The following is a 16706-nucleotide window of genomic DNA, read 5'->3' on the forward strand; positions in this document are numbered from 1 at the left end:
AACCCACATGGTGGATATGTTCTATCATTTTTAGGTATATTTGAAGCATATACCTTGGTGAAAAATACTTCAAACACTTTAGAAATATAAGTACTTTTTTAATCAACAAGATTGTATTAAAATTAACAGTACTTCCATTTTCTCAACTTGTTCTGAGAATAAACAAGGTGCCTAAGTGGCAGATAATAGCTGAAGGTGGTTCGATCAGACTTAGGAAAGCATTTTGGTATGTTTCCCAGAAACTAGAAAAATGAATGACTCTAATGACCGGGTGAGACACCCTTTTACAAGTCAGGTGGTTTCAATTCTGTGCTTTTATCATCACTGAAGGAGACCTAATAGAATTGTCAGCTGAGAGATCATTAGGTGTAATTTTTGATGATAGTTCCCACACAACTTCAAAGGGAGTCAGAGAATCGAGGGATGCTGCTACAACAAAACTCTTTCTGTTCCCACCTACATGTATTTATGTGAACAAGGTTTCTCAGTGCATCCGATATAAAAAGAGAAATAGGGATTGAACGTGGTGCTGAATACACAACAATTAAAGAAATAAGCAGTATTCATCCATTCAAAGAAATAAGCAGTATTCATCCATGGGCACGAGAACACTGGAACAAAAGAGAAACCTCCACCTATTTCATTAGAGATGCTCTTTCCAGGGATTTTGGTTTTTAATCTTTAGGTCTACAAATTATTTATCAATATTCATGCTGTATGTATAACATTTTTCTTAGTTATGCACCAGTGGTAATTGCAATAACTTAATCTAGAATAATTTTGTTAACCTATTACAGCATTTTGGCAACGCAAAATAAAAATGAACTTCAATTTCATACATCTTTTTGAAGTAAATCTGTTTGACAGAATGATAAAGGCTTTTAAGTATAAAATATGTTGCATTAGGAAAAATTTATGTACTGGAAGTTAAGTAGAACTCTTGAGTTTAAGAAGAAAAAGTCTGATGTAGAATTACTTTCTGTTCAATAAGAACTTGTTAAGTATATTATAAAGAGATGGTGATGGGTATTAAATTTCTGTCACAGGTAAACTCAAAAAAAAAAATAAGAGAATGAATTAGTTGCTTTATTTCAAAATGCCTGAACCTCCAATATATCAGAAATTCTATGCCTATAAACTACTTTAAACTTGTCATGCAAAATTACAGATATCACTTTAAAAATGTGCAATTATTATTTAACTTTTTGTCTCAATTATTTTAAAATGTCCCAATTATTAATTCCTACACAGCAAACTCCCCTACCACCTTTGAGCCTTAAAACAACAATCATTTTACTTGTTCCTGACTCTGTGGTCCAGTGATTGGGGCTGGGCTCGGGTGGGTGGTTGTTCTGCTGGTCTCATCTGGAAGCAGCCATGTGGTGCAATTGTCAAGCAGCAGTCAAGTCTAAGATGACCCCACACCTTTATGCTTGAAAGCCACCTGCTTCTCAGGATGCAATCTGGAAGTTGATTGGCAGTTAGCTGCTCCATGTCCTGTCACTGTCCAGGTCCTCTACCTTACTTATTCATCTGGTGAGAAAGAGCCTCAAGACCACTTAAAGTTTAGGCTCAATGTCCCACAGTTCTACTCCTGCCTTACCATAGTTGTTATTTTGAGTCACAAAACCAGCTGAGGTGACAAAATAGAACTCAACTCATGGCAGGAGACACTGAGGTCACATGATGGAGAAAAGAGAGTACAGGAAAGGGAGGAATTGTTTCGGCCTTCTTTGCAAATGATCTCCCCCAGTGACATTGTCTTCAAAGCTTCTTCCAGAGGGTCTGTTTAGAAAAAGTGTTTAAGGACCACAGCTCTGATTCACTAGTGATGAAAAATGAGAATTTTTGTGCTTCCAAAACCCAAAGAGTTTTCAAGTACTGAGTCCACCATCTACTAACTTTGTGACTTGGAGGTTCATTTTCCTCATCTATATAATGGGGACAATATTAGATACTAATTGGGTTAATTAGAGATTAAATGAATTAATAAAATAAAGGGGCTTTGAACAGTGACCTACATTCAAAACTCCAGAAATATTACTACCATCATCATCATCACCATCACCATCATTTTGCTGTTCCTATCTGTGGGCCATATCCTGTCTACCCACAAGTCCATGTAACTAGGCAATGGATGCCTCCTTTGTGATTTCTATTCTAATCTCTGACTGAATTAATGTTTGGACAAATCATAGCCCCGACTCTAGAACAAAAGGATAGAACATAAAACAAGGGCATTTCCAAAAGCTCAGGGCCTAAGCCAGTAAAGACATTTACTTCCCACTTGTAGAACAGTTCCGTTGTGGAGTTTGATGATAGCTTTCCTCCACATGATGATTTGAAGCCTCTAGCTTCTTCCATCTGTGGCTTTGCTATTCCAGCCTGCGGAAGAGGAAGGAGAGTGTGAAGTGTGTTACATGGAGTCTTCGTGACACTACTTTCTACAGTTCTCTGCCATTGTAGCTTGGAAACAGCCTCAGACAATACATAAAAGGATGAGCAAATCTGTGTTCCAATAAAACTTTATTTACACAAAAAGGTGGTATGTCAGTCTCTGATCTATGGGTTCTAGGTTACCATTCCCCTCTCAAGAGAACATCGAAGATCTCCAGGGTCCCATCCAGCTCTGACATACTGCTCAGTAGCCCCAACAGGAAATGAAATGCCAGACTGGGACCCCTATTGGCTTTGGGCTTTAACTGAAGGAATCAAATAAAACAGTCTCTCCTGGCTCTTTGGTGGAACAGGTTGTCAGAACTAGCAGTCAGAGAAAGAGGAGAGAGAGGAAAGCTTTGTGATAGGGGAGGAACCCTTCTTATTTCTTCCAAGAGGTTATTCAAGCTTAAATTCAGCCCACCAAGAATGATTTTACAAAGTGTCCCTCTGGAAGTCTCTCAACTAGCATTTTACTCCACTTCCACAGAGCCCACAAATATGTGGAGTGGTGGAGAAGTGTGACTTTTGAAACGAAGACTGACATTCCCAACCTCCTGTGAAGAAATGTGCAGTCATGTGATAGGGTTCTGGTCAGTGCTTTGTAGACAGAAGGGTGCTGTGGCAGCTTTTAGAACTCTTTTAGAAGAGCTGATACCCACCCTGTGCTTCTCATCCTTCCGCCTTCCCCTTTCCTATTGGCAGGAATGTGGACTTGCCAGGTGAAGCTCCGGCAGCCCTAGATGACCTGACAGTGGACAGCAGTCACAGGTGGAAAGTGAAAAAGGAAGAGTCAAGGTGCCCCACGTGAGGCCCAATCCTACTAACACAGGATTGACCCACTCTGGACTCTATGAATTAGAGAGGGAAATAAACTTCAGGTTTTTTTTTTTTTTTTTTTTTTTTTTTTTTTTTTTTGTAAGCCACTGCTATTTTATGACTCACTGCTGCTACTCCAGAACTTCCTGCCTCCTTTGAAGACAGTAATCCTCTTTTGATGAGTCTTTGGGGGCTGTTTAGGCAAGAATTGCCCATCATCTCTCCCCCCTGTGTGAGGCCCTCCTCGGTTTGTAAATGTGGTTATTAGCTACCCAGAGACCCAGATTTCCATATGTTCATCCACCTGCCTTCCTGTTTGGTCTGGTATCAGCACCACCCCAGAACCCCTCCACCTGGTGGGGTGATGATTACCAAAAAGAAGGGAGGAGGGGAAGAGGCAGTATGTTCACTTCCAACATGTTTCTAATGGGCAGCCAGGCACCGTCTTAGAGGAAAAGTCCTTCTTAAATTCTTGCAGCACTACAAAACCCCAAGGTCAACAACACTCAGCCTATTTGTGGAACAGACTCAGGATGGCACACGACCAGTAATTTACCAGTGCTCAGATCACCTGCTTCTAAGGACACATCTGAAGACTTTCTTCGCATCAACGACACTCTTCTGTCAGGTCTTCTGTTAGTGTCCTGGGGCTGCTGTAACAAGTGAAAACAAATAAATTGAAAAAAAAAAAAAACTTGGTACCAGATAAATGTATTCTTCCACTGTTCTGGTGGCTCAAGTCTGAAATTAAGGTGTTGGCAGGGCTGAAGTTCCTCCCTCTGGAGGCTTTGGGGAGATGACTTTTGGAATGGTTAGTTTTATGTGGCAACTTGGGGGGGTTGTACTACCCAGTGATTCAACCAAACACCCATCTAGGTGTTGCTCTGAGGGTGTTTCGTAGTTGTCATGAACACCTTCTATCTGTTGACTTAAAGTTTACCCTCCATTGTGTGGCTGAACCTCATACAATCAATTGAATGACCCTAAGAGCCAAAACCTAGGTTTCCCTGAGAAGAGGGAATTCTTCCTCAATATGACACTATAAACTGCTTGAGTGTCTCCTCTGTATGCTTGGCCTACAAGTTTTAAATATGCCAGCTCCTTAGTCATGCAAACCAATTTCTTAAATCCACACCCCCTTCCTTTGGTTATGTTTCTCTGGAAAATCCTGACTCATGCACCTTCTCTGCCTCTCCCAGCTTTTGGGTGGCTTCAGGCATTCCATAGCTAGCGGCTGCCTCACTCCATCTCTGCATCCATCTCCACATGGCCTTCTGCTCTGTGTCTGTCTTCTCCTTTGTCTCTTTCAAGGACCCTTGCCATTGGACTTACTGCACCCTGGTTAATAGGAGGTGATCTCATTACAAGATTCTTTAATACCTCAGCAAAGGTTCCTTTCCCTGAACAGGTCACCCACACAAGTTCTAGGGTTAGGACTTAGACATCTTCTTGGGAGCACTGCTATTATTTGGGCCTGGACTATCTCCAAAAGCTCATGTGCATGGTCCCCAATGCAGCAGCAAGGTTCAGGGGTGGGCTTGTAGGGCAAGGATTGAATTACGAGGGCTCTGACCTCATCAGTGGATTAATCCAATAGATGGCTGCATAGACAACTGGAAAGTGGGACCTAGCTGAAGGAAGCAGATCACTGGAAGTGGGACCTGGAAGAGTTTACTTTCTCCCTGGCAATGTTTCTCTCTCGGCTTCTGGCTAACATGAGCTGAGCAGCTTCCCTCTGCCACATTCTTCTGCCATGATGCTCGGCCTAACTTTGGGCCCAAAGCAATGGAGTCTGTCATCCATAGACTGAATCCTCTGAAACTATAAGCCCAAATAAACCTTTCCTCCTCAAAGTTATTCTTGTCAAGTATTTTGGTCACAGAAACAAAAGGTTGCCTAATGTTTTATTAACATTAACATTACATCCATTTTACAAAAACTTTTAAAAATCTGATTTTCCTCTTATTTTTCCTGCCTCAAAGTTTTCCCAAAATTCATCTTAGGTTACTAAAGATGACTTAGATATAGAGCCTGGCAGATGAGCACGATCTCACTTTTAGTAGAAATTGGAAAGAAAGAGGTGCTTTGTAGCACACTGCTATGTTGTATTCCATCACATCAGGATTGAGTATAATAGAGCACAGGTACCACCTCTTTCTCTAAAGAAAGATTTATTTGTTTACATATTGTCTGTGGCTGCTTTCAACATACAATGGTAGATGCAATGGTAGTTGCAACAGAGACCATGTGACCTCAGAGCTGAAAGTATTTATTAACTGATTCTTTACACAAAAACTTTGCCTACCCCTCCATGTTTGACCATGCTTCAATTTACTATGAATGTATATTATCATTAATGGACATTTATAACATTTCAGGTTTCAACTCTGCTATAACTGTGGTCATTCTTGCTTGTCTCCCAATGTCCCTCAGTAAAAGAGTCTCTCCATGGCACAAACTTAGTGGTTGAATTTCTGGCTCATGTATTGATATATGAATGCCCTTATTCCCATGGGGAATATTACATTGCTTTCCAGTGTCAATGTATACACCTGTCAGGAGTCTATAAATGTTTTTGTTTCTCCTGTTCTAATAATTACATAATCACAATGTTTAGTTTTTGGTAGGCATTCAATGGCTTCTCACTGAGATCCCAACTTCTTGTAGCATTTTGGTCTGGCTAACTTTCTTTTCAGCTTATCTGTGCATTTAAGTTGAAGTTTAGAAAGTGCTTATTTATAACTTTAAGCTTGTTTATGTAGAAATGCCCTCCGGCTATCTAATCTAATATATAAATACATCTGTGTGTGTGTGTGTGTGTGTGTGTGTCCCTAGGAATTGAACCCAGGGTCGCTTAACCACTGAGCCAACATCCCCAACCCTTATTTTGAGACAGGGATTTGTGAAGTTGCTTTGGGCATCACTAAATTGCTGTGGCTGGAATTTAACTTGAAATTCTCCTGCTTCAGCCTCCTATATTGCTGATATGATAGGTGTGTGCCATCACACCCAGCTAATCTAACATTTTAACAGATAGAGAATATTACTGTCTGTAATTTGTTTGGCATTTTGTAACTGCTACCAGAAGAAATCTAATCACTCCATGTGGACAATATACACCTCTCTCTGAGAATACAACAAAAGTCTGGTCCATGCTAGAGATCTGAATAGGCATCTATGGATCAATCACCCAGAATGTATTTAAATGCTGCCTGGTGCAAATCCCCAGAGTCCAAGGCATTTCAGGGATCTGATGGTCAGGCCTATGGTAGAGGCTGTTAGGGAAAGGTAATGATGCCAGTGGTGTCTTAGTCCATTTGGACACTTCTGGAGTTTGGGTGTCTGGTGAAGCCTTGTTCTCTGTTCACAGATGATGCCTTCTTACTGCACCCTCACATGACAGAAGGGACAAAGGAGCTCAGATCTTATGTCTTTGATAAGGGCACTAATCCCGCTCATGCACATGGGTGGGGACTCTCATGACTTAATTGCTTCCCACAGGCCCCACTGATTATCACCATCACATTGAGTAATGGGTTCCAGCACGTGAATTTGGAGGGATGAGAACATTCAGACCATATCAAATGCTGAGAAGATAACTTTGGCCAGTAAAGCAGTCAGCATCTGGATGCTTCATGGCCTCTACACCATGGTGAAATTGTCCTTGCTGAAGCCAGTGTGACATACATACCACACCCAAATGTCACTCACCAGTCTTGATGCCAGCTGCTCTACTCTCACTCCTTGACAATGTAGAATTCTTTTTTTATGGTTTTCTTCAGTTTCAGAGTTTTTCTTGCCATTGATTATTATTTTTTAAATGTTGAAAAATAAGTGAACAGAATCCACTTGTCCACTGGACCCCCTTGTCCACCATCGGCCACTCCACGTGTGGTTTCTTTGCCTCATCTCTCCTCTCTCTCCGTTACGCCACCCCACAGCTCCCAGACTAAAGCATTTACAACATCCATAGCTATGTATCCATCTTGGAAAACTATTTAGGATTTTTACATTATTTTTCTTTATGGTTCAATATGTTTAAACTATTTCATCCTAAAGTCATGCAAAGATGAACATATGACAAATACATAATTCATCTCTAAATGGTCTGGTGCAACCGACATCTCAAACTTCCTTCACACCTGTTCTTCATTCCTTACACATTCTTTTACTAAGTTAATATGATTTAAGAACCATCTACATGGAGCCTAAGTTGGGCTCTAGTGAACGAGAAGAGAGGACCCTGTTCTCAGAGCCAATAGCCTATTGAGGTATGCTAATATTAAACTACTATTTTACACTCATAACTACTAAGCGGGAGTTGAGACAAGTGCTATGTAAAGGTTTAAATATAAAACAGGGGCTTGGTGGGCATGGTGGCACATGCCTGTAATCCCAAGACTCCTGAGCCTGAGACAGGATGATAACAAATTCAAGGTCGGCCTCAGCAACTTAGTGAGACCCTCAGCAACTTGACAAGACCCTGTCTCAAAAATTAAAAAGGCCTGGAGATATAGATCAGTGGTAAAATAACCCTGGGTTCAATCCACAATGTAAATATACAAATTAATAAAATAAACAAGTAGGGGTTCAAACACAGGTGGGCAGGCGAGCATTTCCTGATGCTGGATAGAATTCCTAAGCTGCAATTTGAAGGATGAGGAGATAGTACCCTGGAGAAGAGAAACATAAGAGATTATAACAATCTGAATTGTAACCCACCCCCCTCAAATCCGTGTATTGAAGCCTTAAACCCCAATGTGACTATATTTGGAGAAAGGATCTTTAGGGATGTGATAAAGGTAGCCTGCTTTCTGTCACTATAATGAAACACCAAATGCAGGGTACTTAGGAAGTAAAAAGAGGTTTGGGAAGTTCAAATCCAGGATCAGGTGACCCATGGGTTTGGGGTTTTGGTGAGGGCAATACATCATGGTAGCAGTGCATGTCAGAGAACGAGGTTGTATCTTGAACCACAAAGCAGAGACATATCAGGAGAGACTGGGGTCTTACTATGCCCCTCAAGAGCCTTCCCCCAATGATATATGGTATCCCACTTGGCCCTACCTCCTAAAAAAGGTCCCATCATCTCCCCAGAACCTCTGAGGCTGGCAACCAAGTTTTTAGTTTAGGGATATTTCAGATCTAAACCATAACACTGAGAGATCACATCATCATATTAAACACAAAAATGTTAAAGTTAAATTTTTAGGGACAGCAGTTCCTTGCAAGGTAACTTCTTCAAGTAGGTTAGAATAAGCAGCTATGGAGGAATCCCTCCTTCTATTCCAAGGAAGTTACAGCAAAATCTAGGACTTCTATTTACCTAATAAAAATGATTTTTTAAAAACCCTATCTTATTAATGATAACATTTACTGATATCACGACTGAATTCATCAGAAAAGGCTTTGGGTATATTGGGAAGCTGTCAAGTTCACAGCCACAGATGCAAGTTTTCCAGAATTTCAGTATTATTTGACAATGTTATTTTCAGTCTCCCGGAATTAGCAACAGTTAGAACCTGTGCCCAGCAATCCTGGAAAAGTCTGATTATTTCTCCTTCCTCTAGGTCTAGTCACCCTGGTACATAGCCATGCATTCTTTTGCGGAGGTCCAGGAGGAAAATCAATAGTATAAATGTTGGCAGTGTGGACTCCTCTTCATTTAGAAGGCTCTGGGGCTATGAACTGTTCAAATCTGGGAATTGGCTGAGTAAGCTGTGGCTGCTTTGGTGATTCAGTTCAGACTTCAATTCTGGACCTAGAGCATTTCCACTTACGTGGTCAAAGAAGAACCTGGCAGACTTCCCATCTATTTGTCTTATAGGGACACCATGAACAATTAGCCAATGCCATACTTCTCTGTGAGTCAGACTATTGTGATTGTTGCTTTGACTCCCCTGTTTATCAGCCATGCCACCTGGACTTTGGCCATCATCACATGCTGACCTGGCCTCTGCCACCCCTGGATCCTGCCATCCTCACTGTGTTGGACATGCTGGGGCTCTTCCCAGGAATTCACTTCTCAACACTCAAGTGAAGGTCATGTCCTCTGCACACTTTCAGAGTGGGAGGGCAGGTTTATATGATTTGTTCATTCCAGCATCTCAAATTCCCCAAGTCTATGGATCCCTTCCTCTGCTGGATACCAAGGAGTTCTGGCATTTCAACTTACTGTGGACCAATGCTGGGTCCATATTTCAGTCGACCACCCAACCAAATTGTTAGAACCATTCAAAGTCCCCTGAGCTTTAATATTGCAATTGAATTATCTGCTTGGTGAGCCCATATCAATCACTGTAGTCTACTCCAATTATGATTTTCTTCCTTCTCGATCCTATACCCTTAAGGTTCACTCCTACACCTGTTCCTATATTTCCATCAACAGAATTTGTCAAAATTATCCAGTTCTTTTGATGTACATTATACCTTTACATGGATCACTTTTTGTACTCCAATTTTTTGGGGCCTGGTGGGGCTTAGATCTGATTATATGTCTAGAAGAAAAAGAGTAGGCTCTGAGGACTGCAGTCCCTTGCAAGGTAACTTCTTCAAGTAGGTTGGAATAAACAGCTATGGAGGAATCCCTGCTTCTACTCCAAGGAAGACACAGCAGAATTCAGAACTCTCATCTATCTAACTTTATTGGAATGTCCCTTTTCCCACATGTCCCCATCTCAATTTTCAGGATCCCATTTCTTCCCAGTTATGTTCTAACTTTAACCAAGGAGACCCCTGCCTGGAAGATGAAAATTCAATCTGCTTTGCAATTCAGTTACCTACAGGCTTAGGCTCTTTTGTCTTTCAAAGGAAACTCTGCTGCTGAAGAAGAAATGATATCTTTCAGGGAACCAGGAATAGCTTTCAGATCCCTTATGTAGACATGGAGTTGGGAATTTAAAGCCCTGAGCTCAGCCTTTGCTCTTGCCCAAGTTCTCTAGCGTAATTGGAAATAACCAGCCAATCCATTAAATTTTTTGTTCTGACTGAGATTGTTTTATGCCAGTAACTTCTTAGTCACCCAGAACCTTGCCATCCATTTGCACACAATTACAGGCACCTACAAGGGATAACTTGGATAACTGTTAGTCACTGCATACCATGAACTACCAGTCCCACATCCATGGAGAGTAGGCTTCTGCAGGCTCCTGAATGCCTTTCAATCTAATCAGCTCAGAGAACCATTCCAGAAAACTCAGAACCAATGGAGAGAACTCATCTTTAATATTTGGTTCTTCTGAAGCACTCTCAAGGTAGCTGGTTAAGCCATTTTCTTTCTTTTTTTTTTTTTTTTTTTTTTTTTTTTTTTTAAAGAGAGAGTGAGAGAGAGAGGGGGACAGAGAGAGAGAGAGAGAGAATTTTAATATTTATTTATTTTTTCTTAGTTCTCCGCGGACATCTTTGTTTGTATGTGGTGCTGAGGATCGAACCCGGGCCGCACGCACGCTAGGCGAGCGCGCTACCGCTTGAGCCACATCCCCAGCCCGGTTAAGCCATTTTCTGTAAGCTATTGTCCTTGAGTCCACACATCAGAACAAGCATAGCTGGATTCTCAGGCACGAGCTGGAGAACAAGATAGGTTGAACCTTGTCAACTCACATCTCTTCCCTTGCTGCTGTGGGTGGCCCACCATGAGGTCTCCTTGTGAGTGCCACACTCAGGGGAGGGAGCTTCCAAAATGCAAATCCGTTCAAGTCACTCCCACTGTCCACCAAAAGCTCCACACTCCCTGGTATCAAGACCCCTGTTTCCTCTACTGTTCCTCCCTTTACTCCTTGCTAGCCACTGTTAAGCGAATCTGGAATTCCTTGGTATTCCAAGAATGGGGGCTTTGGTGTCACACTGAGCTTTCAATTTTCTTCCTTACTTTTCCTTGGAGGGATCTCATTCTCTGTCCCCAAGATAAAGGTCAGTGTCAATTGTTGTTTGCATTGTGAAGTCTTCTCTAACTCTCTGCTGTTTTCCCAGGGCTCACTGGGCGATGCTGCTATTCTGCATTCTCAAAGTGCTCCGGGTCCATCTCCACTAGAGCACGTTACACTTCTTTTCCACCAGCCCTCCCTGAAGGGACTGTGTTCCTCCCACCTCAACCCAGCCCCTTTGCCAAGACCAAGTCCCCCTCACTGACTCCCAGCATCTCTGCTCCCTTGACTCTCCTTCTGAAGGAAGCTGTGGCCCTCCATGGTTGAGATACAAGCAGGCCTTACTCAGCAGGTGCTCAACAGAGAAGTGAGGGATGAAAAACAATTTGATCCAGCTACAGGTGGCCGTGATCTTGTAAAATACCATAAAGAATCAAACCAAATACTTCTTTTAGAAAGCTCCCTGGGTAAGTAAAGTGGAGAACTGCTTTTCTTCCAGGCTGGGCCATTAACCATGTGGTCTTAGGCAATTTACAAAGAGACACTTCCAAATTGCTTTAAGTGCCTGCTCAGGAATACAGGGACAATCTTTATCAAATGGTTTCTGGTGTTGGTGGTTCTGAGAGTTAATTCCTCCTGGTCTTTCCTCAAGGGTGATGCATTCTTTGGGCCAGAGCTCTTGATATCTGGGGCCTTGCATTCACCCTTGATTTACTCTTCTCTTTGAAAGACATGTGTTCCAGGGTGCTGGGTGGAGACTCCAGGGTCAGATGGCTTTGCATTTAAATGTCATCTTTGTCACTACTGGCAGTATCATCTTAGAGACTTGATCTAAGGTCTCTGGGCCTGGTGTCTTTCTGTAAACTTCTTGAATTCTTGTGAAAATAAGCTGCCTTTTAATTCTAGCATCCATGTCACACAGCAAAATTTGGGATCAATTTTTACTAATTTCAGAATCAAGAGTCAGATGACAGGGATTCCATTGTTACACCTGAGTGCTGTTTACATAACATCCTCTCTTAAGCTTCACTTTCTTCACCTGTGATGTGGGAATAATAATACCCAGCTAGTGGAACTATTTGGATTAAATGAAAATAATGCACAAACCAAATTTGCAAGAGAGAAAATGACATGGGTTTTTATGACGATTTACTTCAATGAGATGTATATTTTCTGATGCATGTTATTATCTAAAATAAATTCTCAAAAAATTCCAATGGTTTCTCTTTTCTTTTATACTTGTTTGCATATTTTATTTCTGCAAGTGATTTAAAGCCACTTTGGTAACAATTTGCTTTCTTCCCAGTGCCCAACGCAGTGGTTTGGATCCATGATCTATGATCCCCAGATGTTAGTGCCTTAGTTTTTGTTTTTGTCACAACCTGATGGGGTGATCTTAGGCAGAAGTCAGACAATGGAAAAGATGTGTTTGAATTAAGGAGGAAGAGAGGGAGCACTGGCATGCCTGAAGACCCAGGGAGTGGGCGGCTGTTGGGGTGCTGGATCGTCTGGTTGGAAGGAAGCCTGCAGGAGCTGGCATTGCAGAAGAGGAACATCATTAGGGAGGATAGTCGCAGGCCTGCACGTCCACAAGTGGAGCCGTATTCTGAATTAGGAAGGACATTAGAGATGTTTTAATTTAAGCCAGTGAATCCATCCTCTGGACACCAGGCAACCCTCACAGCACTGGGATCATGAAAGGTCCTCTGGCCTAGGTTTGCCTCTGATGGACTTTCCCTCTGGTTCCCTGCTCTGGCCATAGTCCCTGGGGCCTCACTTGCTCTCTAAGGAGTGAGGGATAACACTGATCTAGCGAGGCTTACTGAAATAATGTTTGTAGAAGTGCTACCATTTTGCAAATAGAACTTCTATGAGGTTGAGACTCTGCTTGAACTCTTATCTTCCATGACAGCTCCTTCTGCTTCCAGATTTTTCTAACAGTAGGTAGGTGGGAGTTTTGTTAAATCTAAGAAAAAATAGGAAATCATAGCAGCTTCTGGGAGGATGCACAGCATGACCCAGAGGACTCTTCCTGTCCATGAGGGAAGAGAACTGGGAAGGTGGGGGCCAAGAATAGTGAATAGTGGCCAAGGCTACAGTCCTATTATTGGGGCCTGAATGTACCCTCCCCTGCCATAGAAGCTCTATGTAATACCCTGACATTTGCTGGGTACTAATGTTGGGTGGCCAATGCCATATCATTTACTAATGAGACCAGAGGTACATTCTGTTAGCTCCATTTCACAGAGGAGGGCATTGGGCAAGGTGGTTCAATAACATGGCTTAGGTGGTGTTAGGTGGTTAGGGTCCTGCTATGCTTATCTTTGTAACATGAAGAAAGCTTTTCTACCTGATTGTTATTAAGGACAGTGTGAATGTGTTTGGAGCAAGATAATCATGATGATGGCATTGCCTCATCCTGTAGGACTCTTTCATCCAGGTATTTCTCACCCACCATGTCTTATATGCCCAGTCTTGACTCACGCTTCACTCAGAGGCCTACCCCTCCGTCATCTGGAATGCTCTCTGACCCCATTGCCTCCTAATCATGCTCTACCATTTCTCACCTCCTACATGGTTTCCCACAACGAATCCTTCCCCCATCACTCAAGCTGCCACGACCAACGACATCCCCCAGCATGCTTTTGTCCCCCCATTTACACCCTGGCCTTGACAGCCTAGAGTCATGTTTGCTTTTTTTTTTTTTTTTAACTTGTTTGCTTATGTCCTTGGGATATGTGGGCTCTGGGAGGCAATAATGTCATTTTGCTGACATACTGTGAGCTACACAGGGCTCTGGGGCAGTCGGGCAACTAGAGTTCCTTTGAGATCTTGCCCAGGACCTGAGTTCTCCAGGCCTTGCTGCCTGTCTCTGTAAAATGTGTGGATTTGCCTAGATTCTCCTTCAGATCCACATGAAAGGATCCATTCCTCCTCATCCACAGGGTGAATACGAGAGCCCAGAATGATTCTGTAGACCACAAAGGTCAGCCAAGCATTTTCAGGTGTTGTTGCTTGGGGCATGGGGAGGTGATGCAAATGTGGAAAGTACATTGGCATCTTGATGTGAATGATGGTAATTGTCTTTGACAAACCCACCTCTTCATAGTGTGGAGATTTGACATTGCTTTAAACCCATGATCTTCTCAGCCTGTCAAAATGTGCCTCACATCTGAAGGTCACTCTCAACAAAAGCCCAGACTTTTCTGGAAGGGATCCCAGTGCCTCTCTCTCCAGCATTCCCCAGCATAGTTTGCTCCTGCCTTATGGCCACTATTGCTTGCTGTAAAAAGGCACCTATTGCACTGTCTTACAGGTAAGGACTGGTGCCCCTTGGCTTCCTTAGTTCTTTTGCAATCGTCAGTTTAAAAAAAATACACTGACGAATGAGGGGTGAGACCCACTAGTTGCTCAGTTCATGGGTGCTGTAGGTCTTCCACCATGCCTTTGGCTCCCACCAATGTTCTCCTACAGCTTTCATCAGGGGGCTGGACTTTTGAGAGATGTCATTGTAAGAGGCCAATCAGTGTTGATACAATTCGGTTGGGCAGAGTGTGCCCGTGACTTGAGAAGACCCTGGGATGATCAGGGCATGCCTTGCAGCCTCCTTCCACACTGCCCAATCAATAGCCCTCCACAGCTAAGTGGGCTGGACTGCAGCAATGTGGGGATGGGAATAGAAAAGGGACATTAGGGGTCACAGTGAAACTCAAAGCACCAATGGTAAAGTCTTATTCTGGACAAATGTACAATGGTTATGTAACATTTTGCCCTTGTGGGAAGTTGGGTGAAGAATACATGGGGATATTATATATTATCTTGGCAATTGTTCTGCCAATCAAAAGATTATTCCCCAAGTAAATAATAATTTAAATATGTTTTAAATATTTAAAAATAAATTCGCAAAGTGGGCCAGAGTGAAAATTTGACTTTGCTAGGACTCTTGTTGCGTGCACATTTTCCTATCTAGTTGTAGCTCAACCATTTGTATAATAAGGTGGAAAATGAGAATTGCAGGAGCTCAGCAAGTCTCCTGCAAAGAAAAAAAATCCATGAGAAAATGGCAGAAAAGAGCAAAACCAAATGATGAACCTCTATGCAGCTGTTGAGAAAGCATTATGATAAAACAGGGACAGACTGGTCTTTTAGGAGGTGGGGCCACACAGTGACCACTGGGCCCAAAGCAAAGACATGGGCTCCTTGTTCAGAAGACTTGGGCATGTCACTTTGCCTTCACCTTCCTATCTTTAAAATGGCCTCATCCAGACCCACACACAAAAAAATTGCAAAGTGCAATAATTTCTTGCAAAAACCTGATTTTCTTATTAAAATTCTTGTCATTATTGCTCAAGAACAATAGGTTCTCACCCAGGGGCTGGTTATAGTCAAAAACCTCACACCTGGTCACCCGATTCTGCATGAGCATTTTCACTTTGCCTTTGGCAAGCTTCTGCTTCTTCCTAGAAGAATGTTCATGCCAACACCAAAGCTATTTGACTTCTAAATATAGTGTAACAGATGTGAACGAGGACCACATTTTCTGTGTTACACAAAAGATCTTTCTTTTACCCAGAAAAGCCAGACATCAGTCCAGTTCTGGGTAGGCTCAGCAATCTCAGTCAAGGTCAATGGGATTGGTTTGATTCCCCTTTTGAGATATGTTTACCATACACCAAATTTTCTTAACCTATGTCCAGGAAAAAGTGGGCGTCCATGACTAGTCTCCAGAGATTCATCAATTCCTTAAAAACCAAAGGTGATAATTTATATATGATTTTTCTTCTGTTATTTCACTTGTTTTTCAAAGTGCCCATGATGCAGAACACTACTTTAGATTGCTATGTTGGGTATAGATTCAGTGATCTTAATTTAGCATTTCAAATACTTGGGTATTGACTGGCTGATTTGACTTGTGGACCCCACAGGACCCAGCATTTTCCTGGGGCTCCATGCAGTGCACACATGCTTGGAACTAGGGACATGGGTCTTTCTTTACTGAAGACTTGTAGATTTTTTCACTTGGGGCCCATTTGTTCCCCAAATATTCTTAGTATAAATGATTTCTCAGGAAGACCAAGGTGACTTTGGCGCTTCTCAATCTCCTCATCCTTTCACAACTGGCCCTGTTTCTAAGTTGCAACCAGTGAAAAAATGTAGACAAGTAATTAGTTTGGATCAGCAACATGCTTGTTGAATAATACCCATTGGCTGGCAGAGCAAAAGGGTTCACAGTGCAATTTAAATGTATGATCCTGGGGGTGATTTGCATATAAGGAGTGCACCAGTTCCTAATGCTTCCTAGTTCTCCCTTAGAGAGGATTATGCATGACATTTCTTGGGCTGTTAGTCAAGAGAAAGGTGGCCTACGATTGAAGCCTAGAATAGAAATTTCACTTTGTTTTATAAGAATTAATTACAAGAGTCAAAACAATTCCCTACCTCTTTTTCCATCTTCATTTCTAATGTTAGTGAAACCTTAACTTCTGCCTAATTCAATTTCTCCAGCAATTTATGTCTAAGTTCAGAGAACCTTCTCAGATGGCCATTTTAAGGAAAATATACCAATAGACTTTATCAGAGACACTGAAG

This window comes from Spermophilus citellus (genome assembly GCF_964194105.1).
Source record: "Spermophilus citellus genome assembly, chromosome: 12".
Lineage (NCBI taxonomy): Eukaryota > Metazoa > Chordata > Mammalia > Rodentia > Sciuridae > Spermophilus > Spermophilus citellus.